Genomic DNA, 27986 nt, shown 5'->3' with positions numbered 1-27986 from the left:
ATATAGGAGTATTAATGTACTTTCAAGGATGTGATAAATGCATGACCAAACTAGGTACATATTTTGGAGGAATTAACATTACTCTAACAATTAGCGTATCGCCAGGAATGCCTCAGGGAAGTGTGATAGGGCCTCTGTTATTTCCATACACATAAATGATCTGCCGGACAGGTTGAGCAGTCATCTGCGGCTGTTTGCTGATGATACAGAGGTGTGCGGGAAGGTGTCGTCGTTGATTGATTGTAGGAGGATAAAAGATGATTCAGACGGAATTTCTAGTAGTGTGCTGAGTGTGAGGAACGTAGAACAATGTAAGTTAATGCTGATGAGTAGGAAAAATAAACCCGTAATATTCAAATAGAGCATTAGTATTGTCGATTAAATATCTAGGCGTAACGTTGCAAAGCGATATGCAATGGAACGAGCATGAAAGGATTGTAGTAGGGCGGGCAAATGGTCGACTTTGGTCTGTTGGCAGAATTCTAGGAAAGTATGGTTCACACGCAAATGAGACCACTTATGGGATACTTGTGCGACACATTCTTGAGTACTGATAGAGTATTTGGGATTCCGCACCAGGTCGGATTAAGGGAAGACATCGCAGCAATTCAGGGACAGACTGCCAGATTTGTTACCGGTAGGTTCGAACAATACATAAGTGTTAAGGAGATGCTGTGAGAATTCAAATGGAATGCCATGGAGTGAAGGCGACGTTGTTTTCGAGGAACACTACTGAGAAAATTTAGAGAAATGGCGTTTCATGCTGACTGTAGAACGATTCTACCGTCACCAACGCAAATTTCACGTTAAGACCACGAAGATAGGATGCGAAAATTGACTCGTACGAAGACATATACACAGCTGCTTTTTCTCGCTCTGTTTGCGCGTGGAACAGGGAAGGAAATGGCTAGTAGTGGTACAAAGAACCGTCCGCCATACATAGTACGGTGTTTTGCAGAGAATGTCTGTAGATGTACACTACTGGCCATTAAAATTGCTACACCAAGAAGAAATGCAGATGATAAACGGGTATTTATTGGACAAATATATTATACTAGAACTGACATGTGATTACATTTTCACGCAGTTTGGGTGCATAAATCCTGAGAAATCAGGACCCAGAACATCTCTGACCGTAATAATGGCCTTGATACGCCTGGGCATTGAGTCAAACAGGGCTTGGATGGCGTGTACAGGTACAGCTGCCCATGCGGCTTCAACACGATACCACAGTTCATCAAGAGTAGTGACTGGCGGGCGTATTGTGACGAGCCAGTTGCTCGGCCACCATTGACCAGACGTTTTCAATTGATGAGAGATCTGGAGAATGTGCTGGCCAGAACAGCAGTCGAACATTTTCTGTATCCAGAAAGGCCCGTACAGGACCTGCAACATGCGGTCGTGCATTATCCCGCTGAAATGTAGGGTTTCGCAGAGCTCGAATGAAGGGTAGAGCCACGGGTCGTAACACATCTGAAATGTAACGTCCACTGTTCAAAGTGCCGTCAATGCGAACAAGAAGTGACCGATGGCACCCCACACCATCTCGCCGGGTGATAGGCCAGTATGGCGATGACGAATACACGCTTCCAATGTGCGTTCACCGCGATGTCGCCAAACACGGATGCGACCATCGTGATGCTGTAAACAGAACCTGGATGCATCCGAAAAAATAACGTTTTGACATTCGTGCACCTAGGTTCGTCGTCGAGTACAGCATCGCAGGCGCTCCTGTCTGTGATGCAGCGTCAAGGGTAACGGCAACCATGGTCTCCGAATTGATATTCCGTGCTGCTGCAAACGTCGTCGAACTGTTCGTGCAGATGGTTGTTGTCTTGCAAACGTCCCCATCTGTTGACTCAGGGAGATCGAGACGGGGCTGCCATGCGGATAAGATGCCTGTCATCGCGACTGCTAGTGATACGAGGTCGTTGGGATCCAGCACGGCGTTCCGTATTACCCTCCTGAACTCACCGATTCCATATTCTGCTAACAGTCATTGGATCTCGACCAACGCGAGCAGCAATGAGGCGATACGATAATCTGCAATCGCGATAGGCTACAATCCGACCTTTATCAGAGTCGGAAACATGATGGTACGCATTTCTCCTCCTTACACGAGGCATCACAACAACTTTTCACTGGGCAACGCCGGTCAACTGCTGTTTGTGTATGAGAAATCGGTTGGAAACTTTCCCCATGTCAGGACGTTTTAGGTGTCGCCGCCGGCGCAAACCTTGTGTGAATGCTCTGAAAAGCTAATCATTTGCATATCGCAGTATCTCCTTCCTGTCTGTTAAATTTTGCGTCTGTAGAACGTCATCTTCGTGGTGTAGCAATTTTAATAGCCAGTAGTGTATATTGAGGTGCATGACAATACGTACAATAAGAGGTACAGAACTGTACGTAACCTCTGAGCCTGAGACTTCGGAACGTTGGGAAGCTTTCAAATGCTGCGAACACGGCAAAGAAGCCCAGTCAGAGAGGAGTGCAACACGTTACTGGCCTCCTGCCACACTGTTTATAACCGAGGAGACCATTAATTCTTAATGGTTACCGAAGTAATGTAATCAACAAGTGGCTGTCCAACGCTTTCCATTGTATTTTCAATTAGGGAGGATGCCCGCGAACGTTCAGACGAATGACGCAGTGAGATCTGCCGTTCTTCTAAGAAACCAGGCGCTGCCGTCGCCGCATGTTGCCAGTCATTGAGAGACTTTTGGAGAGCACCCATCTACAGATGTCATAATATCTGCACTGGACTCAAAATGTTTCTCGTAAAACTTGAAGAACGTTATTTGTGCCAAATGTGCTGAATGTTCTACGAATTTACACCTACAGTCGTTCAAATTGTCCTTTTGCCAAAGCATGTTTCTAGTCTTTTACATGATTCTTCTAGAGAAGCTATGTCTATTCGCAGAAGACTTAAGCAATATTTTCCGATTACTGTTTTATTCTTTACAAAGTCATTGAGATTTATGCTTTTTACGTCCCCGAACCTTCAGCCCAAATACGGCTCTTGAGATGGACCAACGAACGGCGTTATCTCGAAGTCTGAAAACCCAGTGAATTTATTAATGAATAGACTGGCAATATTTATAACAACCACTGACTTTCTGCAGGTGATTTAGTTGCCTGTTAGAAAATACTAATTAAAAAAACTAGAAAAGTACTCAGTCATTTCTTGATCAGATTTCGAAGAGCTGCAACTAGTTATACACGTTCAGAAACGTAAAACTGTTCACTTCACGAAAAAACAAAAATGCTATGTCTTGTGACTACTCTTTCAATGAGGTGCATTTGCAATCATTCAACTCTTACAAATACCTTGGCGTAACAACTTATCGCCAAATATGAAATGAAATTACTACTTATGCTCAATAGTAGGTATATCATGTGACAGACTTCATTTCGTTGGTAAGATCCTACTAAAATGAAGTGAATCTGCAAAGAAGCCTCTTTAAAAAAATACTCGTGTGGGCCCTAATACAGCTAATACAGTTTCGATCAGTTGTGTGGGACCCATACCAAATAGGGCTAACAAGGGATGTTGAATATAAGTGAATAAAGGTAGCATGGATAATCATAGATACTGTACGTCTTAGTCGTGGGAACGGCACGGACAAGTTGAAAAACCTGAAAGATCAGGCGCCGATGCCAGACCTCAGCTACCTTGTGAAGGCGTAATTACAACGTTTCAGTAAGAACTATCATGCGCCGAATCTGGTAGAACATTACAGCCCCTAAGGACTTGGTGTAAAGATCCCTTGGGAAACGCAAATACAAGATTAGACGACTCACTACCAGCATATTTATTTAAACGGTCGCCCATCCTGCGTCCCAGGAAGAATCCCCAATACGTGGTACAATGAGAGGCACCGTCTGAGGTGCACTTTACAATGGTTTTGTGCAGTAGCAATGCAGATGTACATTGCCGTATCTCTAACAGCAATCTGTCGAGATTCAGTGACAGTTTTGCCCTTGCCTCCTACTAAACACACTCAAAAAAAGTAGCACAGTGCTTACTGAACTCGCGATCCGAAGAAGCGGTGTGCAAATACCCTATGAACCACAATAATGCCGGCCGAAGTGGCCGTGCGGTTAAAGGTGCTGCAGTCTGGAACCGCAAGACCGCTACGGTCGCAGGTTCGAATCCTGCCTCGGGCATGGATGTTTGTGATGTCCTTAGGTTAGTTAGGTTTACCTAGTTCTAAGTTCTAGGGGACTAATGACATCAGCAGTTGAGTCCCATAGTGCTCAGAGCTATTTGAACCATTTTTGAACCACAATAATGAGCCCTTATTTTTCCTGTTTCCTTTTCCTTCTCTCACTAGGACATGCTGTTCGAAGAATGAGATACTATGGCAGAGTGTTAGCAAATTATTATTATAAATTATTTGTTTACTAGATGCAAATTAAGCCCCATTTCTGAAAAAGTGAAGGCATTTGAACTGCCCCTACCCATGTTAAACCGTTACACACATTCTGTATTAAACTATTAGAACGAACTGTTAATAAAAAATTTACTTTCATTTTATTCAATTTAAAATAATATATTCTCCTATGGGAAATATTTTTGTTGCGAACAGTGATGCGCGGTTATCTTAACCTGTGGGCAGCCATTCATTTGGGGAATATTTCTGATATCCAGCGTGATCGCCATGTCACTGCTGGATATGATTCGGACACTATGAGGCCAGCGCGGAAATCTGGAAGTATGCTCGAAGAAGGTGTTCAAGGAGGGTATCGGAGGAGCAGCATAAATGCGAAGGGACAACATACTTGTGTCAAGCCTTACATAACTGTTCAGAGTGATGTTGGAGGTATGTAATTACTTTAAAAACTTCATAGTACTTTGAGGTCACTTCACGATGCGTGCCAAAGTGTCATATGTCTAGCGGGAGGTCTATCCTACAGAGGAATAGCTATAAATATGGTTGTAAAATTACTGTAGGCTACCGTAGACTATCGAAAGTAAGTGAAGACTGCCGTAGTTTTGCTAGAACCCTTGATCAGTAAACATCGTAACCGTGTTACCTGCACGTTCGTATGCAATCAGCGACTTGCTAATTTTGCCTAGAAATAGGAAGCAGTGAACCATCTACAAAATGAGTGAGAATATATGTGTATAAAAGGCCGCATAACCTACGGAACACTTTTGTTCTACATAGTTATCCTCCTATCTGTTACTTAAAAATAAGCAGTATTTGTAGCAAAACAGAAATTGTCAATGTGTGATTCAGTTTTTATTCGAAAATTATTGATTCGTAACGTAAAACAGAGGAACGTTGTAGGAAACATGAAAAAGAATACAGATTTATCATATGGCACTAGAAAGTAAAATTTAAAAAAAAAAGCGTAGCAAATACACCTAACATCGCTTCAATACTTTGTTGAGCTTATATAAAACACGTTTCTGTTATTCATTAACAACCTCACAGTTGTCAGTAATAACAGGTTCAAATGGTTCAAATGGCTCTGAGCACTATGGGACTCAACTGCTGTGGTCATATGTCCCCTAGAACTTAGAACTACTTAAACCTAACTAACCTAAGGACATCACACACATCGATGCCCGAGGCAGGATTCGAACCTGCGACCGTAGCGGTCGTGCGGTTCCAGACTGTATAATAACAGGAAACTCTTCCTTACGATTATGGTGAAGAACGTTCTATTGAGTACGAAATAACAACAATGATTTTTGTGTGTTTGGGCATGTAAACTGTGCTTGCATCGAAAGTAATTGCTTTACTTGCATAAAAGGTCGCAAGTTCAACGATCTTTCCGCCGCGTAATTATACGCAGAACAAATAAACAAACAAAAAGGAACGACAAGTCGTCGGCTCCTAGTTCTCCTCACACGCATTCATTTATATTTCTTTCCCTACGATTACTACAGATTCTACATGTAATCCTACCATTTGCTACATCATTTATTTACTGTATCAATACCACGGAACCGTAGTTTTGGTAGAGCGCAGCTAACGTTGAAACTTGGAAGCGCAAATTTCACATGGGTTAGTTGTACTTTCTCAAACTTGTATTTATTCTCCGATGGTTGCGATGTTGCCGAGTACACACCTGATGAAGATTTCTTTAGTAGCAGACAGTTGCTTCTGCAGAATGGTAATTTGACGGCACATTGTCACCTTTGTGTTAATGAAGTTAATCCCCTGTGTTAATAACCGTCTGCGAAAGGTATTATCTCTGGTATGGGCGACGCCACGTGAGATGTTCGTCTGCGGCTTGTTTCAAAATGACTCTGGTATTTATGCAAACGCCTAGAAAGACGGCTCAAAGTCACCGGAGTTTGAAGTCCGGAAAGCAACGTGAAATAACAGGACACCAGGGCGAAAATGGGGTAGCACATCCATACTTGTGAAGAAAAGTGTTTATCGATCTATGGAGAGTCCACCATCCTCCCGTCTTTCAGAAACACCTGAACATTCTTATTGGAATTTAATATGTACTAAAAGAAAATCTCTTGATTTTACTGAATTTTCTGAATTCTCCGTATTTCATATATTAGACATGGAAGTCGTCGTTACCACATAATTATCGAAAACAATTCCCTTGCTCATTTTATTTTAAAAGTACTAACCGATTAAACTCAAGCATAATCATCATCTAATTATTTCCAGATTCTCACCACATGCTTCCATAGTCACAGGTTTCGTTGAGAATTATTGTTATCCCTCTCCGGAAAGTGATATACACCCATTTGACGTCTTTAGAATTTTTATTTGCATCGTTTGTCGTTCCCACAAAGCAGACGTTACAGGAATTTAATGAAGTCGATCATTCTTCTTACTTCCCACAGATATGGAAAACATCAAATAAGCGCTCGTTCAAACTATTCATCGCGTCTTCATCGCATCATACAGATAATATCTTTGCAACTGGATTCGTATGTATTGATTTTCAACGTTCCTTCCTTAATACAGCCGATCTACGTACTGTGCTGTGTGGCATACATAAGGGCATCCCAGGTTTCATATCCGGTAATCCTAGCAACTAAAAATTTTAATAAGTAAACTCCGTAGCACGTAAGAGAAACGGCAATTCCTAACGGAACGCCTTTGTCACAGTTCCCGGACCACGCTTTCTTCAGAAATCTTACAAATGATCTGTTCTTCTTTCTCTAGTCGTCATCCGATACTATCAGCGCTGTGTATGTTCACAGCTCAACATCACGACGAGCAGAAACACATTTGCCGTTATACACGACATAGACTTTTTTTTTACTGACCGTCACTGGGGATGTTCCTACAGTGAACCGGTAGAGCGTCACTTTGCAGAATTTAACTGACAAGATCACTTAAAGAGAAATAAGTGGCAAATTTTTCTCTATTACTGTTCTAACGAGAATTTCTTTGTTCCGTTGGAGGTTCCAGGTTATCTGACAAAGAGCCGGTGACACTGAAAAATACATACCATTAACTGGAAACCATAGTGCTCATACAAATAGATAATTACTTGAAGGTGGCGTGCGTTGTGTGTAAGTACATGGATTTATTTTAGTAATGATATCATTACCCCTGCCCACGGTGGTCTGATGAGACGGCAGTTATCTCGGAGAGGTGATCGCGCCGTGAAGCGGCAGTGTATAAGGGATACAAACAGAGCGCAGTGCCAGATCCGCCGTCGAGTCGCGTTTCTCGGAATGTCTCTTTCAAACGTTGTTTGCGGGAAGCGCTATATCTGGCTCAGATTTCGCTCAGTGGAAAAGTCTCAATGTCCAGCATGGAAGACAACACTTTTCGCCCCTCACTGTTGACAGAAGAAAATCTGTTTGAAGTCCTGCCACTTCAGATCAACGTTCTCTCTATGCCCCTACGCACGTGTCGAAAGCGAGTCGACCTTACGAACTCAAGGACCCAATACAGATAGTCTGAATTTCGCACAAGCTTAAAGCAAATGCCTTTACCTCTTTTAGACTAAAGTTATCGGTTTTTAAATCGCTGGTGACTATTTTGTAGTCCTCTAAGTATATAACGACGTCTTACATCTGAAGCCATTCTGTATTTCCTTCCCTTCATTAAAAGTAGGTATAGCGCCGATATTCATAGTTGAATCGTGAACTACGATAGCTCGTGTTTTCTTGCTTTAATATGTCTTCTTTGCCGGCCGAAGTGGCCGTGTGGTTAAAGGCGCTGCAGTCTGGAACCGCAAGACCGCTACGGTCGCAGGTTCGAATCCTGCCTCGGGCATGGATGTTTGTGATGTCCTTAGGTTAGTTAGGTTTAACTAGTTCTAACTTCTAGGGGACTAATGACGTCAGCTGTTGAGTCCCATAGTGTTCCGAGCCATTTGAACCATTTGAGCCAATATGTCTTCTTTCCTGTAATAATGAAACAGATGCAAGGAACGAAACGCGAGACTTGCCTACTTTTAAAGCAAAAAGGGCAATTTGAAGTCGGCGAGGACAGACAGTGTTCTTTCTTTTTTAAAAAAGAAGAATAAAACCCGTCATGTTCGACTACGACTATTTACCCGTGATATCCACCACTTAAATTTCAGCCTTGTTGCCTAGTCAAATGAAATGCTGCGAAAAAGTGGTTCAGTACAGGTAAAAATTTAAGAAATAACTGACGAGCAGGACTATAATTGCACTTAAGCCCCACAGAAACTGGTATAGGCATGCGTATTTAAATACAGAGATACGTAAACAGGGAGAGTATGGCGCTGGGGTCGGCAACGCCTATATAAGACAAGTTTTTGGCACAGTTATTAGATCGGTTATTGCTGCTACAATCGTAGGTTATCGAGATTTAAGTTAATTTGAACGTGGTGTTATAGTCGGTTCACGCGCGGTGGGACACAGTATCTCCGAGGTACCGATGAAGTAGGGATTTTCCCGTGTGACCATTTGACGAATGTACCGTGTATATCAGGAATCCGGTAAAACATTAAATCTCCGACATCGCTGCGGCCGGAAAAAGATCGTGCAAGGACGGGACCAACGACGACTGAAGAGACTCGTTCAACATGACAGAAGTGCAAGCCTTCCGCAAATTGCTGATTTTAGTGCTGAGCCATCAACAAGTGTCAGCGTGCGAACCATTCAACGAAACTTCATCAATATGGGCTTTCGGAGCCGAAGGCCCACTCGTATACCATTGATGACTGCACGACACTAAGCTTTACGTCTCGCCTGGGCCCGTCAACACCAACATTGGACTGTTGATGACTGGAAACATGTTGCCTGGTCGGACGAATCTCGTTTCAAATTGTTATCGAGCTTATGGATGTGTACGTGTATGGAGACAACTTCATGAATCCATGTAGCCTGCTTGTCAGCAGGGGACTGTTCAAGCTGGTGGAGGTTCTGTAATGGTGTGAAACGTGTGCAGTTGGAGTTATATAGGATCCCTGATACGTCTAGATACGACTCTGACAGACGACACGTACATAAGCATCCTATCTGATCACCTGCATCCATTCACGCTCATTGTGCATTCCGAGGAACTTGGGTGATTCCAGCAAGACAATGAGACGTCCCACACGTCCAGAATTGCTACAGAGTGGCTCCATGAACACTCTTCAGGGCTTAAACACTTCCGCTATACACCAAATTCCCCGGACATGAACATTATTGACCATATCTGGGATGCCTTGCAACATGCTGTTCAGAAGAGATCTCCCCACCATCGTACTCTTATGAAGTTAAGGCAGTCTTCCAGGAAAGGCTTTGAGATATACTGAAACATATTTCGCAGTATTTGATCTGATGATGATAACATGCCAATACTTAACTGCGGATTTTATGAAGAAATAGTTTTTGTAGTCAAAGGCGATCGTGATGTCTTTCAAAACGTTTTATAAGATTGTGAACCCAAACAACAAAAAGTTAACCAGGTCTTTAGTTTCTTTTCGGTTCTTATTCTTTCCCGTCACGAAGTGTTCACATATAAGCAGCACGCACATATAACACAAGCAAGCGTGACACCGAAACGTCTGACGATACTCTTCATTACTGTTACTTTGAATGTTAGTTTCCTTCCGTGTACAGCATATATCTGAAGTTGCAACCGCTGTGAAGAATACGCGAAATTTTCGTATGCCAGAGGCGACTGTGTGATATGAGCATACTGTAAACATTTAAACGCTGTATGCCTGTTCCCATAAATATATATGAATGCAAACGAGACAAAACACCGTTCATTACAACAAATTACAGAAGCAGATTGTTGATGATTCTTATACTGTTCTAAAACAAGTGCAGCCATCTGAACATGGGGAATTTGATTCAGATCATTATCTCTCTAAGATTAAAATACGACTTCTCCCATCTATAAGAAAAAAATACATCCAAGAAAGTAATCAGATACAATTCTACTATAGCTAATATTACAATAGCAAAGATAGAGAAAATTTGAGAAGAAACTGAGATAACGAAACAAAGCTATTGGCATGAACTCCAGGTAAAAATTAATAAAGCAGCGGGGAAAATCTTAGGGCTGGTCAACAATAAAAAGAAGATGTGGTGGAACGAAGAGTGTGAAGAAGCACTAGAACAAAGAGCACAAAATAGGAGAAAATGGAGATGTTTAGAAAAAGAACAACAGTCAAAAGAATTTAGACAATAAAGAAAAGAAACATCAAAAATAATCTGAAAAATCAGAAGCACCATTGAAAAAACTGGTCTTACGCAAATACACGAAAATTTTGCCAAAAATAATACTAGAAATTTTTAACAATCTTTTAAACATGAAAGTGCCAAAATAAGATTAAGTAACAAAGAAAATTGCGAAATAGTAGCAAAATTTTTTGACAGGTTCTTAAACTGTCTAGTTCCAACAGTTAAATTTGAATTTTCATCAATACCACAAAATCTGGAAGATTTCCTACCAACAGAGCAAGAAATTCATGAAGGCATCAAATCAGTTCAAAATGGTTCAAATGGCTCTGAGTACTACGGGACTTAACATCTGAGGTCATCAGTCCCCTAGAACTTAGAACTACTTAAACCTAACTAACCTAAGGACATCACACACATCCATGCCCAAGGCGGTATTCGAGCCTGCGACCGTAGCGATCGCGCAGTTTCAGACTGAAGCGCCTAGAACCGCTCGGCCACATCGGCCGGCCATCAAATCAGTCAAATATAACAAAGCAAGTGGTGAAGACTCCATTCAGCAGAATTACTGAAATGATGAGTACTAAAGATCTACAACTGCTTTTTGAGAACACTTGGAAAACTGAGAAAATTCCTGAAGAGCGGAAAATAGTGCTAATGCTCCCACTACATAAAAAGGGAGACAAACCAAACGTCAACAATTACAGGGGGGTGTCACTTCTCCCAGTGGGTCACAAAATATTATCAACAACTCTGCTGGACAGAGTTGTAGAAACTTTGGACAAACAATTGGGAGAATATGAGGCACGTTTTCGAAAAGAAAGATTCTGCACTGGATTTATTTTTAACTTAATACCAATAATCCGCCACAGAATGCTAAACAGAAAAACTGTAATAGTATCATTTATTGATTTCGAAATAAAAAGAAAGATTCGGTAGACAAAGAAACAATACATCAAATCATTAGAGAATTTTGTGTTAAAGCAAAATTAGGAATCATGTAACAAAGACGACATTCAAAGTTAAATTTCTGGGAAAACTATCTCATCAATTTGAAATAAAAACTGGTGATAGACAAGGGGGTGATTTATCAACTTTACTGTTTAACTATGTCCTAAAGAAATTGTGAGGATCTAGAATTTGGAGCAAAAGAATAACAAAATTGAACCAATAATTCTAGGAAGAAAACTAAATGGAATTAAAGTAAACTGCTTGGCTTCTGCAGAATATTTGCAATACTTTCAGAAAATCTGACAGACACGGTTATTCAGATTAATCTACAGGAAGAAATAGCGAACAGAACTGGTTTCAACATTTCAACTGAAAAAACAAAATTCATGCAAGCGCCAAAGCTGTTCCAAAATTCATAGAAAAACACATAGGAAAAAAAGAGCAAATAAGTAAATTCAGATATTTTAGAGAAACTGTACAACAGAATTAACTAGAAAAATTTGCATTAGATGCAAGAGTTAACAAACTGGAAAGAGCATTGGCAAAGAATATTTTCAACGGGAAACGCACAAATAGAAAAATAAAACTAAAGCAGTATACCATAGCTCTAGACCAGAATGTTTATACGGACGTCAACGCCCAGCAATTAACTATAAGCTGGAAAGAATAAAGATACTTGAAAGACTGACAGAAAAATAATGAGTACATTACGAACTACAGATGGCAGGAAAATCAGAAGTAATGCGGAGATGTACCAAAATATAGTGAAAAGTCGGAAGTAATGACTAAAAGAAGATTAATCATTTTTGGATATCTCTACCGAATGAATGAGAAGATGCTCACGAAAGAAATATACCTCTATTTTAGGAAGAATAAATGGAGAATAGCGTGGATTACAGAAATAAGGAAAGACCTAGAAAACGTTAAATTTAGAAGGCTTTCAATGCAGAAGAAATAAAAAATTGGTAACAATATGGACAGAAAGGAAGAGGCAACATGTGGAGAGGTTGAAGGTGTACTGCATAAATAGAAGAACAGCAAGGATAGCGGAGGAATTGAAGACGTTACGTGGTCGTAGTTGGTCGATACGAAAACAGTAATGTCGGAGTGACAGTTGGCTCGCAACGTTACGGGCAAGTACGCGAGTCGCACTCTGCTGGCGCAACAACAGGTGTTCAGGCAGGGATACTGACCGTCGGTGAGGCTGCCGTCCACGATGGAGGCGCCCATGTAGGAGAGGTGTGCGGGGGCGGCGGGCGGCGCGAGCAGGGCACCGGCCGCGGCCAGCGACAGCGCGAGGGCCCACGGGCGGAGGCTGGAGCCGCTGGAGCGCTGGAAGCGGGCGGCCATGGCGAGGCGACGCTGCGCTGCGGCCGGAGCGCGCCGCGCCGCCGTTAAGTAAAGCACCGGCGCGCCGCCGGACCGGCTGGCCGCCTCTGATTGGCCACCGACGGCGCAGCCTCCCCCCCCCCCCCCCTGCCGCTGCGCTCCCTACGCTGCTCCGTGTCTTACCTGCCACCGCCACTTCCCATAATAACATCTAACGGAACCCCTACCATCTCCCGTAGCTTCACCTTCCATTTTTCTCTCACGAAATCCTGCGAACCGTCGATGAAGGGTAACAGGTAGACTTCGTATTCCTAGATTTATGGAAAGCGTTTGATACGATGCTCCATTTTGGAATGTTGACGAAGCTACCAGCATACGGATTCGGTTCCCAGATATGCGAGTAGCTCGTAGTCTTCTTGAATAACAGAACCAAGTAGGCTGTCTTCAGGAGCGAGAGTTACGCTAAGGAAAACACACACACTCATGCCCGAGGGAGGACTCGAACCTCTGACGGGGGGAGCAGCGGGAGCCGCTTCAAGGAGCCTCAGACTGTGCGGTTACCCCGCACTTATTCGAGGTTTCCGTCTACGTAGATTGCAGCATACATCTCATAGAAATTGCAGCACTCCTCTTTTGACACCAGCCTGCTGTTGTATGTCCCGATTAGGTGGTAGAGTGAAGCCTTCTCCCCTTTGATAATACTGGCAGCTCTTGACCTCAGTTTCAAACCCTCTGGTTTTCTTCTCTGAACTGACACTTTCTGTACTTTAATCTGCATTATCCGTAAACTGTTAGTGATTGCGTCTCGTGTATCATGATAAAATTCTCGAAGACACATGAAATAAAAGTCTTCTGTACTTTTGTTTTTGTTGTATCATATTGTCTAAACAACCTCTGTAGCTTGGTTTTCGCATGAGCCACCAACCAATTTTATCTCTGAGGTCCTTCCTTATATTAGTTACGCAGGCTCTCCATGTTTCCAGAACCAAAATTCGTAACTCCTCGTCTCCAAGTAAGGTAATACATAGATTCCAGTATCCTTTTCCGCGGAAAGTTGTTTGCTTCTGTAAATTGATTCTCGTAATATGAGCACAATGATCAGAAAAATTTACAGGTCCCTCTTCTGACGAATTAAGTCTTGTTTCTGCGACACTCGTTTCAGCCAATCATTGTTTGTTGTTGTTGTGGTCTTCAGTCCTGAGACTGGTTTGATGCAGCTCTCCATGCTACTCTATCCTGTGCAAGCTTTTTCATCTCCCAGTACCTACTGCAACCTACATCCTTCTGAATCTGCTTAGTGTATTCATCTCTTGGTCTCCCCCTACGATTTTTACCCTCCACGCTGCCCTCCAATACTAAATTGGTGATCCCTTGATGCCTCAGAACATGTCCTACCAACCGATCCCTTCTTCTGGTCAAGTTGTGCCACAAACTTCTCTTCTCCCCAATCCTATTCAATACTTCCTCATTAGTTATGTGATCTACCCATCTAATCTTCAGCATTCTTCTGTAGCACCACATTTCGAAAGCTTCTATTCTCTTCTTGTCCAAACTATTTATCGTCCATGTTTCACTTCCATACATGGCCACACTCCATACGAATACTTTCAGAAATGACTTCCTGACACTTAAATCAATACTGGATGTTAACAAATTTCTCTTCTTCAGAAACGCTTTCCTTGCCATTGCCAGCCTACATTTTATATCCTCTCTACTTCGACCATCATCAGTTATTTTGCTCCCCAAATAGCAAAACTCCTTTACTACTTTAAGTGCCTCATTTCCTAATCTAATTCCGTCAGCATCACCCGACTTAATTAGACTACACTCCATTATCCTTGTTTTGCTTTTGTTGATGTTCATCTTATGTCCTCCTTTCAAGACACTGTCCATTCCATTCAACTGCTCTTCCAAGTCCTTTGCTGTCTCTGACAGAATTACAATGTCATCGGCGAACCTCAAAGTTTTTATTTCTTCTCCATGAATTTTAATACCTACTCCGAATTTTTCTTTTGTTTCCTTTACTGCTTGCTCAATATACAGATTGAACAACATCGGGGAGAGGCTACAACCCTGTCTTACTCCCTTCCCAACCACTGCTTCCCTTTCATGTCCCTCGACTCTTATAACTGCCATCTGGTTTCTGTACAAATTGTAAATAGCCTTTCGCTCCCTGTATTTTACCCCTGCCACCTTTAGAATTTGAAAGAGAGTATTCCAGTCAACATTGTCAAAAGCTTTCTCTAAGTCTACAAATGCTAGAAACGTAGGTTTGCCTTTCCTTAATCTTTCTTCTAAGATAAGTCGTAAGGTCATTATTGCCTCACGTGTTCCAGTGTTTCTACGGAATCCAAACTGATCTTCCCCGAGGTTGGCTTCTACTAGTTTTTCCATTCGTCTGTAAAGAATTCGTGTTAGTATTTTGCAGCTGTGACTTATTAAGCTGATAGTTCGGTAATTTTCACATCTGTCAACACCTGCTTTCTTTGGGATTGGAATTATTATATTCTTCTTGAAGTCTGAGGGTATTTCGCCTGTTTCATACATCTTGCTCACCAGATGGTAGAGTTTTGTCAGGACTGGCTCTCCCACGGCCGTCAGTAGTTCCAATGGAATATTGTCTACTCCGGGGGCCTTGTTTCGACTCAGGTCTTTCAGTGCTCTGTCAAATTCTTCACGCAGTATCGTATCTCCCATTTCATCTTCATCTACATCCTCTTCCATTTCCATAATATTGTCCTCAAGTACATCGCCCTTGTATAGACCCTCTATATACTCCTTCCACCTTTCTGCTTTCCCTTCTTTGCTTAGAACTGGGTTTCCATCTGAGCTCTTGATATTCATACAAGTCGTTCTCTTATCTCCAAAGGTCTCTTTAATTTTCCTGTAGGCGGTATCTATCTTACCCCTAGTGAGATAGGCCTCTACATCCTTACATTTGTCCTCTAACCATCTCTGCTTAGCCATTTTGCACTTCCTGTCGATCTCATTTTTGAGACGTTTGTATTCCTTTTTGCCTGTTTCACTTACTGCATTTTTATATTTTCTCCTTTCATCAATTAAATTCAATATTTCTTCTGTTACCCAAGGATTTCTACTAGCCCTCGTCTTTTACCTACTTGATCCTCTGCTGCCTTCACTACTTCATCCCTCAAAGCTACCCATTCTTCTTCTACTGTATTTATTTCCCCCATTCCTGTCAATTGCTCCCTTATGCTCTCCCTGAATCTCTGTACAACCTCTGGTTCTTTTAGTTTATCCAGGTCCCATCTCCTTAAATTCCCACCTTTTTGCAGTTTCTTCAGTTTTAATCTACAGGTCATAACCAATAGATTGTGGTCAGAGGCCACATCTGCCCCTGGAAATGTCTTACAATTTAAAACCTGGTTCTTAAATCTCTGTCTTACCATTATATAATCTATCTGATACCTTCTAATATCTCCAGGGTTCTTCCATGTATACAACCTTCTTTCATGATTCTTAAACCAAGTGTTAGTTATGATTATGTTGTGCTCTGTGCAAAATTCTACCAGGCGGCTTCCTCTTTCATTTCTGTCCCCCAATCCATATTCACCTACTATGTTTCCTTCTCTCCCTTTTCCTACACTCGAATTCCAGTCACCCATGACTATTAAATTTTCGTCTCCCTTCACAATCTGAATAATTTCTTTTATTTCATCATACATTTCTTCAATTTCTTCGTCATCTGCAGAGCTAGTTGGCATATAAACTTGTACTACTGTAGTAGGTGTGGGCTTCGTATCTATCTTGGCCACAATAATGCGTTCACTATGCTGTTTGTAGTAGCTTACCCGCATTCCTATTTTCCTATTCATTATTAAACCTACTCCTGCATTACCCCTATTTGATTTTGTGTTTATAACCCTGTAGTCACCTGACCAGAAGTCTTGTTCCTCCTGCCACCGAACTTCACTAATTCCCACTATATCTAACTTCAACCTATCCATTTCCCTTTTTAAATTTTCTAACCTACCTGCCCGATTAAGGGATCTGACATTCCACGCTCCGATCCGTAGAACACCAGTTTTCTTTCTCCTGATAACGACATCCTCTTGAGTAGTCCCCGCCCGGAGATCCGAATGGGGGACTATTTTACCTCCGGAATATTTTACCCAAGAGGACGCCATCATCATGTAATCATACAGTAAAGCTGCATGCCCTCGGGAAAAATTACGGCTGTAGTTTCCCCTTGCTTTCAGCCGTTCGCAGTACCAGCACAGCAAGGCCGTTTTGGTTATTGTTACAAGGCCAGATCAGTCAATCATCCAGACTGTTGCCCTTGCAACTACTGAAAAGGCTGCTGCCCCTCTTCAGGAACCACACGTTTGTCTGGCCTCTCAACAGATACCCCTCCATTGTGGTTGCACCTACGGTACGGCTATCTGTATCGCTGAGGCACGCAAGCCTCCCCACCAACGGCAAGGTCCATGGTTCATGGGGGGGCAGCCAATCATAGCCACAGAAATTGGAAATTTCAGCCAATCATAGCCACAGAAATTTCGTTTTATTGTATGCACTACTGTCTCTAAAAAGTGAAACACTCAGAAGGAATGGTCTGCAACACACCACGATAAGAGGACTATAGAATAGCGGAACCACTGTAAGTGATTTACATGGTAGAGAGATTGCGTGCACATAGGCCCAACAGCACAGTGTTAGGCAACGCTCAGTAGGAACGGAACTGTCATGGGGAGTGGAAATGTGTAACCGTTGCTCCTATGCCTCACCGACATCACAAGGTGGAATATCGGCATGTGAGTGCTTTCGAACGGAGCAGAACGCTTGGTCTCTGGGAGGCGGGTCTGTTCTCCCGTGACATTGCGGCTCGTACAGGACACACTGCGGAAACAGTGAGGTGTATGTGGAGCTGGTGGAGGGAAGAGGGCCACAGACAGCGCCGACAGAGTAAAGGACGACACAATGTGACCGTAATGCGAGATGACCGCCATCTTGTCCGTTTGACTCTAACGGAGAGAATAGTTTCGTCCACAGTGTTGGCGCGACCTTGGACCACTGCAACGGTTGTGTGTGGCACGCATACCGCTGCGTCGGCTTCTATTGACCAGAACCCGCCAACGTTATAGACTAGTTTTCACGTGAACGCCGACACTGGCGTGGTGTGTAGCAAAATGTAGTGTTTTCGCACGAGTCCCGGTTCAGCTTGCCCTAAGAGATGGTCACATTCCGATCAACGCTCTATTTCCCCCCAACTGACAAGCGATGCAAAGTGGAGAGGCAAAAGTGCCGCACTCATGCCGGGTCTTCAATTTTACCTACGTTAACTCCTGCAGTGCAGGCAACCCGAATGACGTTGCTGTACCGCGGGGAGCCTCTTAGCCACGTATGGTACAGCAGGTTTTAACAGCATAGCGCCCTATTACTTCTGACCATAAGATCGAAAGATAAACGAGGATTTCTTCTTTCAAGTCCAATGCCTTTTGTGTAAAGCAAATCGACAATAATACCCAGATTTGTGGCCAAACAATTCATGACTTCGCGCCACGATAATGTACCTGTTCACACTTCCTTGCTTGTTTGTGAACTTCTGGCGAAAAGAATACTGTCGTGGTGCTACAGTTTCCATATTCACCTTACATGGTCACATATGGATGGTTTATATACCCAAAAGTAAAGAAAACCTCAAATATCCGCCAGACAACATAAAAAACGTATCGCTGAAGATGTCACAAAGACTGAATTCCAGAAGAGTGTCGCTTATTGAAAATGTTGTGTCTAGGCAAGACAGCCTAGACACAATGAGAGGAAGCCGAAAGGCACGGGCTTAAACTCACGCCGGCTGGCGTGAGGTCTGAAACAGGATACGTAATGAATGCTATAAAGAAAAGTACGTAGCTGCTGGAATACTTAACTTTAATCCACATTTGTAGAACATCGCTCTTGATGATACATTAATAGAATCTCAATATCAATTGAATACGGCGCCTTGCTAGGTCGTAGCAAATGACGTAGCTGAAGGCTATGCTAACTATCGTCTCGGCAAATGAGAGCATATTGGTCAGTGAACTGTAGCTAGCTACGTCGGCTGTACAACTGGGGCGAGTGCCAGTACGTCTCTCTAGACCTGCCGTGTGGTGGCGCTCGGTCTGCTATCACTGACAGTGGCGACACGCGGGTCCGACGTATACTAATGGACCGCGGCCGATTTAAAGGCTACCACCTAGCAAGTGTGGTGTCTGGCGGTGACACCACAGAAAATAACTCTGGCATCAGTGTATAATATCTAACTGAGACAATATGTTTGACTATGTCCTCTGTGCAGAAGGAACTGGGGCGTTGTCGTGGAGTTAAAACATTATCCCCGCCCTCCATACCTCCTCACCCCCGCTGTCACCACCGCCTCTTGGACAGCTTCCAGCCACGATTCCTACTGACAACAGGTTTCGTTTCAGGTCTCACGCCACCTGTAGCACTGATGGACTGCGAGCCACTATGACACATTTTTAAAAATAATTTATGAAAGTAGATATATTGTTTTACTTCCATGTTACACGTGAAGATAAGTCTAATAATTTCTGTTTCATAATTTAAGCACGAACAGATTTTTTGTACTTTAATTTTTGACCTGTTGTCTGCACAGCGTAATTAACATCAACCAAAACCATAAAACTACCTGTCACAGATGGCTTTCGATAACTCTATTGACGTTCAGACCTCTGTTCAGATAAGTAAAGTGTTAAGTGGTAGGTAGTTTTTTTGTGTCCTGTGTCAGTTATGAAATTATTAACCAACTGAGGGACTTATGTAGCACAGTGTCCAGACTGCGGGATCCGGAGACGAGTGACATCTCGTTTCGATCCAGGGCACCCATAGTTGTTTCAGCTGGCGAGGGCCTCCTGGTTTTCAGAAGACAATCGAAGCTTTTGATATGTTTTGCTATAGAATAATATTGAAATTTAGGTGGACTGATATGATAAGGAATGAGGGGATTCTCCGTAGAACTGGCAAGCAGAGGAACATTTTTAGAACACTGCCAAGAAAAAGGGGCAGGTTGATAGTACGTGCGTTAAGGCATCGGGGAATAACTTGAAAGGTTCTACAGGGAACTATAAACGAAAAAATCTCTAGGGGACCAAGAAGAATGCGTAAGAATCAAGGACGATGGGTGCAAGTGCTACTCTGAGATGGAGAGATTGACACAGGAAGGAGGGTATTCGTGGGCGCCATCGAACCAGTCAGAACTGATGACTAAAAGAACTGGCCTGGCACTAAAAAAACTGGCATGGCAATGGTGGGCTTCGTGATAGTTCCTGCCTCAACACAAACAGAAAGAGTGCGAAAAAAATTAATTTACGTTAGAATAGAAACACGCAGTTTGACAGCACTCATACATCTCCTTGTTGGTCTTACCGTTAAAAACCCGAGCGCGTTAATGCAGTGCTTCCGAGACTGGAGGAGGTGGAATGCTCCACGCATCGAATCAGCGTCGCTGATTATCGACGAGGCGTGATGGGGCGGCCAGCCTGGATATGGTTTTAGACGGTTTCCCACCACCTACTTCGTAAGTACCGGGCTGTTGCCCGTGTCTTGCCCCAGATGTATAACACACATTCAGAAAACGTTCTCACACTTGAATATTCTATTCAGTCCAGAGGCAGACAAGAATAATACACAGGTTCCGTCCCGAGGGCTGTAGTGGCATAGGAAGGACATCAAATGGTTCAAATGACTCTGAGCACTATGGGATTTAAAATCTGAGGTCATCAGTCTCCTAGAACTTAGAACTACTTAAAACTATCTAACCTAAGGACATCACACTCATCCATGCCCGTGGCAGGAGTCGAACCTGCGACCGTAGCGGTCGCGCGGTTCCAGACTGTAGCGCCTAGAACCGCTAGGTCACACCAGCCGGCGAAGGACATCAGGCCACCAACTTTCGCCAACATTGCCAGAACAGCTATAACAATGCTGACTCCATAGAGACAAGGGACAAGCCAAAGAAGAAGAAGAAGAAGAAGAAGAAGAAGAAGAAGAAAAAGATCATATTTTCACGAAACTCACGTAGAGGGACACTCATACAAAAATGATTTGCACTTCTGCAGTTTGCGTCATGTACCTCAGACTCATCGTTGGGAATCAGTCCTTTCGCACACAATTCCAAATGCTAACGCCACTCGTCCAAAAGGTTTCCCGAAATGAACGTTTAAAATTTTTTATTGCGTATGTTGAAACAAGCTTGTCGTCATTCATATTACAATTTCTTTTAAGTGGTCAGACTGCTGTCATTTTCTGCCACCGCACGTTCATGATCTACGCGAGATTGATGGTGCCATTGATCGGTGGATTCGCTTAGCATAGCACAAAATTACACAGTTATTCAAAACATACAAAAGATGTATCGGTCTGCATGAAGAAACGTAGGGAATTTTATTTCGCAAGATTAAAGTAACTTTTCGAGACGTCAGAACGCATACACCAAGACATTCAAACCTTTAGTAGATATAACGTAAAATTTATCAACATTAATTACAGCTCGGCTGATTGGTAAAAATTCCAAGCCTTTGATACAAATCCCAAATTTTTGCATCCGGTCTCTGTCCATCGTATATAAAAGGAAACATGAACACAGGCAAGGTAAAATTGTACAGTTCTTGGGTGATATTTTTGAAATGCAGGCAGAAATTCTCTGAATTGTTTTCAATCGTTCTGAATTCATACTTTCTACGTCTGGTACAACAGTTCATATTTTGATGGCTGCAGGTACAGGATGGACGGAACACAATATCGACGCAGCAAAACCGAAATCTACTGAAACTGTTCTGCTTGACAGAAGTCTACTAAATAGTCATAAGGTCAACAGCGACCCACAAACATCAGGCACAGATGGCCTACCAGTAGAGGTGTAAAGAGTAAATTGACGTCAAGTAGGAGAAGAGATTATTAAAATCTATAAAGAACTTCTATGAAGCCAAAATTTACTCAAGTTGCTTACGGAAGCTGAGAATGTCTTGAGAGTCTGACAGACGAACACGATCAGTAGAACAGACAAGTGACTGGTGTCGCTTCTACATGTAAAGTTTGAGATCTACAAGCGTCTACGGAACAACAGTATCAAAGATGTCACAACTGATAATCTGGAGGCCGGTTAAGCCACTATGGTAGTGGGGCGATCGACGTTTAGACGTTTTATCCGCTTACAGATTGCTCTTTTGATACGGTAAACGCAAGTCGCTGTAGCTGTTGCCTGTTTACAGAATGCCTTGAGAGTTCAATAAAAGTATTTTTGGCGGCCTTAAGTGCAGTGGGGTTTTGCTGGTATTTTATGGACATTTTACCTCACAGACTGCAGCATCCAGGCCCCGCATATACAGGCGATAAACCAAGTGATGCCCTTACATAACACAATATCCTGTCATTCGAAGAGCGCTGCAACAGGGATTCCGGCTATTCCCCACCTTATGTGCTTCAGCGACGGAGGCGCTACGGAAGATAATCCACATCACGTTACCGCGTCTCGTGCAGATCATCCAGTATTACGAGAAACATCGTAGAATGCTACTCAGGTTGGATAAAACGGTACTAATACAGTTGGGAAAGAGTTCCAATGTCATCACCATCCAGGGGCTGCGTCGAAAATGGAAGCAGAAAGCGCTACAAATCAGTTCGCAACAGCAGAGTGTATTTAGTCAGCTGTATGAACTAAGCAGTGATCAGGACAATAGGTGGATACGTCGATATGAAGACGCAGCATGTGCCAGAAACCAACCCTCCAACCAACTAAAACTACGAAGTGTCCTTACGGTAAGCGCTTAGTATGTTTGGAGGGGCAGTATAATTTGTAATAATGGCAACGGAAAAAAAGCAACCTCGTGCAAACAGAGCATTTTTCTCACCGGTGGAGGACTGCTTTGCACTGCGCCTATGAGTGTTGGTAACGCAAAAAGTTATGATTAACGCCCACAGAGCGAAACTGAATGCACCCGGTGACGCTATGGGCACGTAATGCCATAAGGAAAGTGTGAAGGTGAATCACCTAAAACTCCCACCGCAAATATTGCGGAAATGGAAAGTGGCATCGATGTGCAGTTTTCACAGAACGTATTGGTGGTCAGATGCTAGTATTGTTACCCAATCACCGGATTGCAATAACATCGAGAAAGAGTATTTTTTGTGTCAACATACACATAAGTGGAACGACGCCTTTTGTCATTAAAAAACGAAAATTAAAGTACATTAGAATGACAGTGGTGTTCACTGCCGGTGTGCTTGTGTGTGCCTTGAATGTAGTGCAACTTGCTAGTCAGTTAGTGTGTGACAGTTCAAGCAATAGGCCGTAGGTGGACGATGGAATTTACCAGTGTAGAAAAAGCCGACATGCTCATCGTGTATGGAGAGTGTAGGAATAATTCATTTTGTTCTTGCACGGTGTATTCGGCAAGATATCCCAATAGACGTCAACCATCTTGGCCGTTATTTATCAGTCATTTCAACCATTACGTGAATGTGGTACTGTAACACCTAGATAGCGCAACAGAAGGAAACAAGTGACTATAGAAGAGGGGGAAATTAATGGTCTTGCTACTGTTGCAGTTGATCCTCATGTTAGCTCCCGCGCAATCCCACCAGGAAATGGCATGACTCAGGCAAGTGTCTTACGCATTCTCCATCGATATAGGTTAGTTCTCTATCACATCGCCCTCTATGAAGAACTGCCCTTACGAGAATCGTGTTGACTTCTGTACATGGGCATTAAGACAGAATGTATCATGTGTCTTGTTTAGTGATGAAGCGACATATACAGGGTGTAAATTTTAAGTTTACAAACCAGAATAACTCGAAAAATAAGGTTCACATGAAAAAATGTGTTGAATCCAAAGTTGATTATTTTCGAGGGGGCCATCTGCTGGTGCTAAAATTAGGCAGCCACCCCAGCCCCCTGGGGATGGGGTAGGAGGCAACTTCAAAATTTCAAATGGGAACCCCCATTTTTTATTGCAGAATCAGATTCTACATAAAAACCTACGTACATTTTGTCTTAAGCATTTGTTTTGATTCTTGATAGTTGGCGCTGTAATTCAAGAAAATCCCTGTTCTCATTTTTGCATGGAAAATGGTTACGGATTAATAAAAAATACTTGTTTACTTCGTAAATTTTGATTTGCCAAAACTAAAACTCTCCCTCTCTCCCCATAGACAGGGGTTTGAGAGAGAGGAATCAGTGTTTTACAAATGTTGACCCAAATACTTTTCCCCAGATTCGGATAAGTTTTGTTTGTTTCGTGGTCATGATGCCACTCAACTTTTAATTATCAAACAAATCATCTAACTAGCTAACTAACCAAACATCCTACTTACTAACGAGTTAACTCATTTTTTATTTATCCGTAACCATTTTCAACGCAAAAATTAGAACATGGATTTTTTCGAATTACAGCGCCAACTACCAAAACTCAAAACAAATGTTTAAGACAAAATGTACGTAGTTTTTTTATGTAGAATCTGATTCTGCAATAAAAAATGGGGGTTCCCATATGAAATTTTCAAGTTGCTTCCCACCTCATCCCCAGGGGGCTGGGGTGGCGGGCTAATTTTAGCACCAGCAGATGGCCCCCTCGAAAATGATCAACTTTGGATTCTACACATTTTTTCGTGTGAACCTTATTTTTCGAGTTATTCTGATTTGTAAATTTAAAATATACACCCTGTATCAGTCACGCCCAGGTCAACCGCCGAAATGTCCACGACAATCCAAGTTGACTTCGTCAGATGGAAAGTCAGCGTCCATGGAGTGTAAACGTGTGGCGTGGGATAGTGAACCATCAACTCAGGGGCCTGTTTTTCACAGAAGGGACACTGAACGCGCACAAGCGTTGCAGTCTCCTACCAGACCATCTTCCGTATGCTAGAAGACGTTCCTCTGCAGACTAGGAGGAACCTGTGGTACGTAAATGAATGTTGTCCAGCCTCTAGTGTACGAAGTTCTACAGCATGTCTTCACGAATTGTTTCCAGAAAATTGTATTGGACGCAGAGAAGAACATGTACGTTGGATATGTTAATATGCACTGTTCTATAAAAAGTGTATGTTTACACAAAAAATAAACTTCCCAAGTATTATTACAGTATGTTCAGTGGCTAACAATACGAGCCGCTGGCTATCAATCCATTCTGTGCAAATATGAAACTTCCTGGCAGATTAAAACTGTGTGCCGGACTCGAACTCGGGACCTGTGCCTTTCGCGGGCAAGTGCTCTACCATCTGAGCTACCCAAGCACGACTCACGCCCCGTCCTCAGAGCTTTACTTCTGCCAGTACCTCATCTCCTACCTTCCAAACTTTACAAAAGGTACCGAGTTCGAGTCTCGGTCCCACACACAGTTTTAATCTGCCAGAAAGTTTCATATCAGCGCACACTCCGCTGCAATCTGCAATCTGTGCAAACTGCACATCAATAGCACTTTCCATTTCCGCAATATTTGCGGTGGTGCAAGTTTTAAATGATTCACCCTGTATGAGCGGAACATATACGCGGAGGCAATCATGATAGTGATAAAATGGCGACAGAGGGGGGGGGGGGGGGTAATTCACTGATGTAAACGACTCTGGCGAAATGGGCTCTACCTGAAACCAAACCAAATAGACTACTGGCCATTAAAATTGCTACACCACGAAGATGACGTGCTGTAGATGCGAAATTTAATCGACAGGAAGAAGATGCTGTGATATGCAAATGATTAGCTCTTCAGAGCATTCACACAAGGTTGGCGCCGATGGCGTCACCTACAACGTGCTGACATGAGGAAAGTTTCCAACCGATTTCTCACACACAAACAGCAGTTGACCGCCGTTGCCTGGTGAAACGTTGTTGTGATGCCTCGTGTAAGGAGGAGAAATGCGTACCATCATGTTTCCGACTTTGATAAAGGTCGGATTGTAGCCTATCGCGTTTGCGGTTTATCGTATCGCGACACGGCTGCTCGCATTGGTCGAGATCCAATGACTGTTAGCAGAATATGGAATCGGTGGGTTCTGCAGAGTAATACGAAACGCCGTAATGGATCCCAGCGGCTTCGTAACACTAGCAGTCGAGATGACAGCCATCTTATCCGCATGGCTGTAACGGATCGTGCAGCCACGTCTCGATCCCTGAGTCAACAGATGGGGACGTTTGCAAGACAACAACCATCTTTACGAACAGTTCGACGACGTTTACAGCAGCATGGACTGTCAGCTCGGAGACCGTGGCTGCGGTTACCCTTGACGCTGCATCACAGACAGGAGCGCCTGCGATGATTGTACTCAACGACGAACCTGGGTGCACGAATGACAAAACGTCATTTTTTCGGATGAATCCAGGTTCTGTTTACAGCATCATGATGGTCGCATCCGTGTTTGGCGACATCGCGGTGAACGCACATTGTTAGCGTATATTCGTGATCGCCATACAGGCGTATCACACGGCGTGATGGTATACGGTGCCATTGGTTACACGCCTCGGTCACCTCTTGTTCGCATTGACGGCACTTTGAACAGTGGACGTTACATTTCAGATGTGTTACGACCCGTGGCTCTACCCTTCATTCGATCCCTGCGAAACCGTACATTTCAGCAGGATAATGCACGACCGTGTGTTGGAGGTCCTGTACGGGCCTTTCTGGATACAGAAAATGTTCGACTGCTGCCCTGGCCAGCACATTCTCCAGATCTCTCACTAATTGAAAACGTCTGGTCAATGGTGGCCGAGCAACTGGCTCGTCACAATACGCCCGCCAGTCACTACTCTTGATGAACTGTGGCATGGGCAGCTGTACCTGTACACGCCATCCAAGCTCTGTTTGACTCAATGCCGAAGCGTATCAAGGCCGTTATTACGGCCAGAGGTTCTGGGTACTGATTTCTCAGGATCTATGCACCCAAATTGCGTGAAAATGTAATCACATGTCAGTTCTAGTATAATATACACTCCTGGAAATTGAAATAAGAACACCGTGAATTCATTGTCCCAGGAAGGGGAAACTTTATTGACACATTCCTGGGGTCAGATACATCACATGATCACACTGACAGAACCACAGGCACATAGACACAGGCAACAGAGCATGCGCAATGTCGGCACTAGTACAGTGTACATCCACCTTTCGCAGCAATGCAGGCTGCTATTCTCCCATGGAAACGTTCGTAGAGATGCTGGATGTAGTCCTATGGAACGGCTTGCCATGCCATTTCCACCTGGCGCCTCAGTTGGACCAGCGTTCGTGCTGGACGTGCAGACCGCGTGAGACGACGCTTCATCCAGTCCCAAACATGCTCAATGGGGGACAGATCCGGAGATCTTGCTGGCCAGGGTAGTTGACTTACACCTTCTAGAGCACGTTGGGTGGCACTGGATACATGCGGACGTGCATTGTCCAGTTGACACAGCAAGTTCCCTTGCCGGTCTAGAAATGGTAGAACGATGGGTTCGATGACGGTTTGGATGTACCGTGCACTATTCAGTGTCCCCTCGATGATCACCAGTGGTGTACGGCCAGTGTAGGAGATCGCTCCCCACATCATGATGCCGGGTGTTGGCCCTGTGTGCCTCGGTCGTATGCAGTCCTGATTGTGGCGATCACCTGCACGGCGCCAAACACGCATACGACCATCATTGGCACCAAGGCAGAAGCGACTCTCATCGCTGAAGACGACACGTCTCCATTCGTCCCTCCATTCACGCCTGTCGCGACACCACTGGAGGCGGGCTGCACGATGTTGGGGCGTGAGCGGAAGACGGCCTAACGGTGTGCGGGACCGTAGCCCAGCTTCATGGAGACGGTTGCGAATGGTCCTCGCCGATACCCCAGGAGCAACAGTGCCCCTAATTTGCTGGTAAGTGGCGGTGCGGTCCCCTGCGGCACTGCGTAGGATCCTACGGTCTTGGCGTGCATCCGTGCGTCGCTGCGGTCCGGTCCCAGATCGACGGGCACGTGCATCTTCCGCCGACCACTGGCGACAACATCGATGTACTGTGGAGACCTCACGCCCCACGTGTTGAGCAATTCGGCGGTACGTCCACCCGGCCTCCCGCATGCCCACTATACGCCCTCGCTCAAAGTCCGTCAACTGCACATACGGTTCACGTCCACGCTGTCGCGGCATGCTACCAGTG

This window comes from Schistocerca serialis, chromosome 7, assembly GCF_023864345.2.
Source record: "Schistocerca serialis cubense isolate TAMUIC-IGC-003099 chromosome 7, iqSchSeri2.2, whole genome shotgun sequence".
NCBI lineage: Eukaryota > Metazoa > Arthropoda > Insecta > Orthoptera > Acrididae > Schistocerca > Schistocerca serialis.
Note: the sequence above shows the minus strand (reverse complement) of the source record.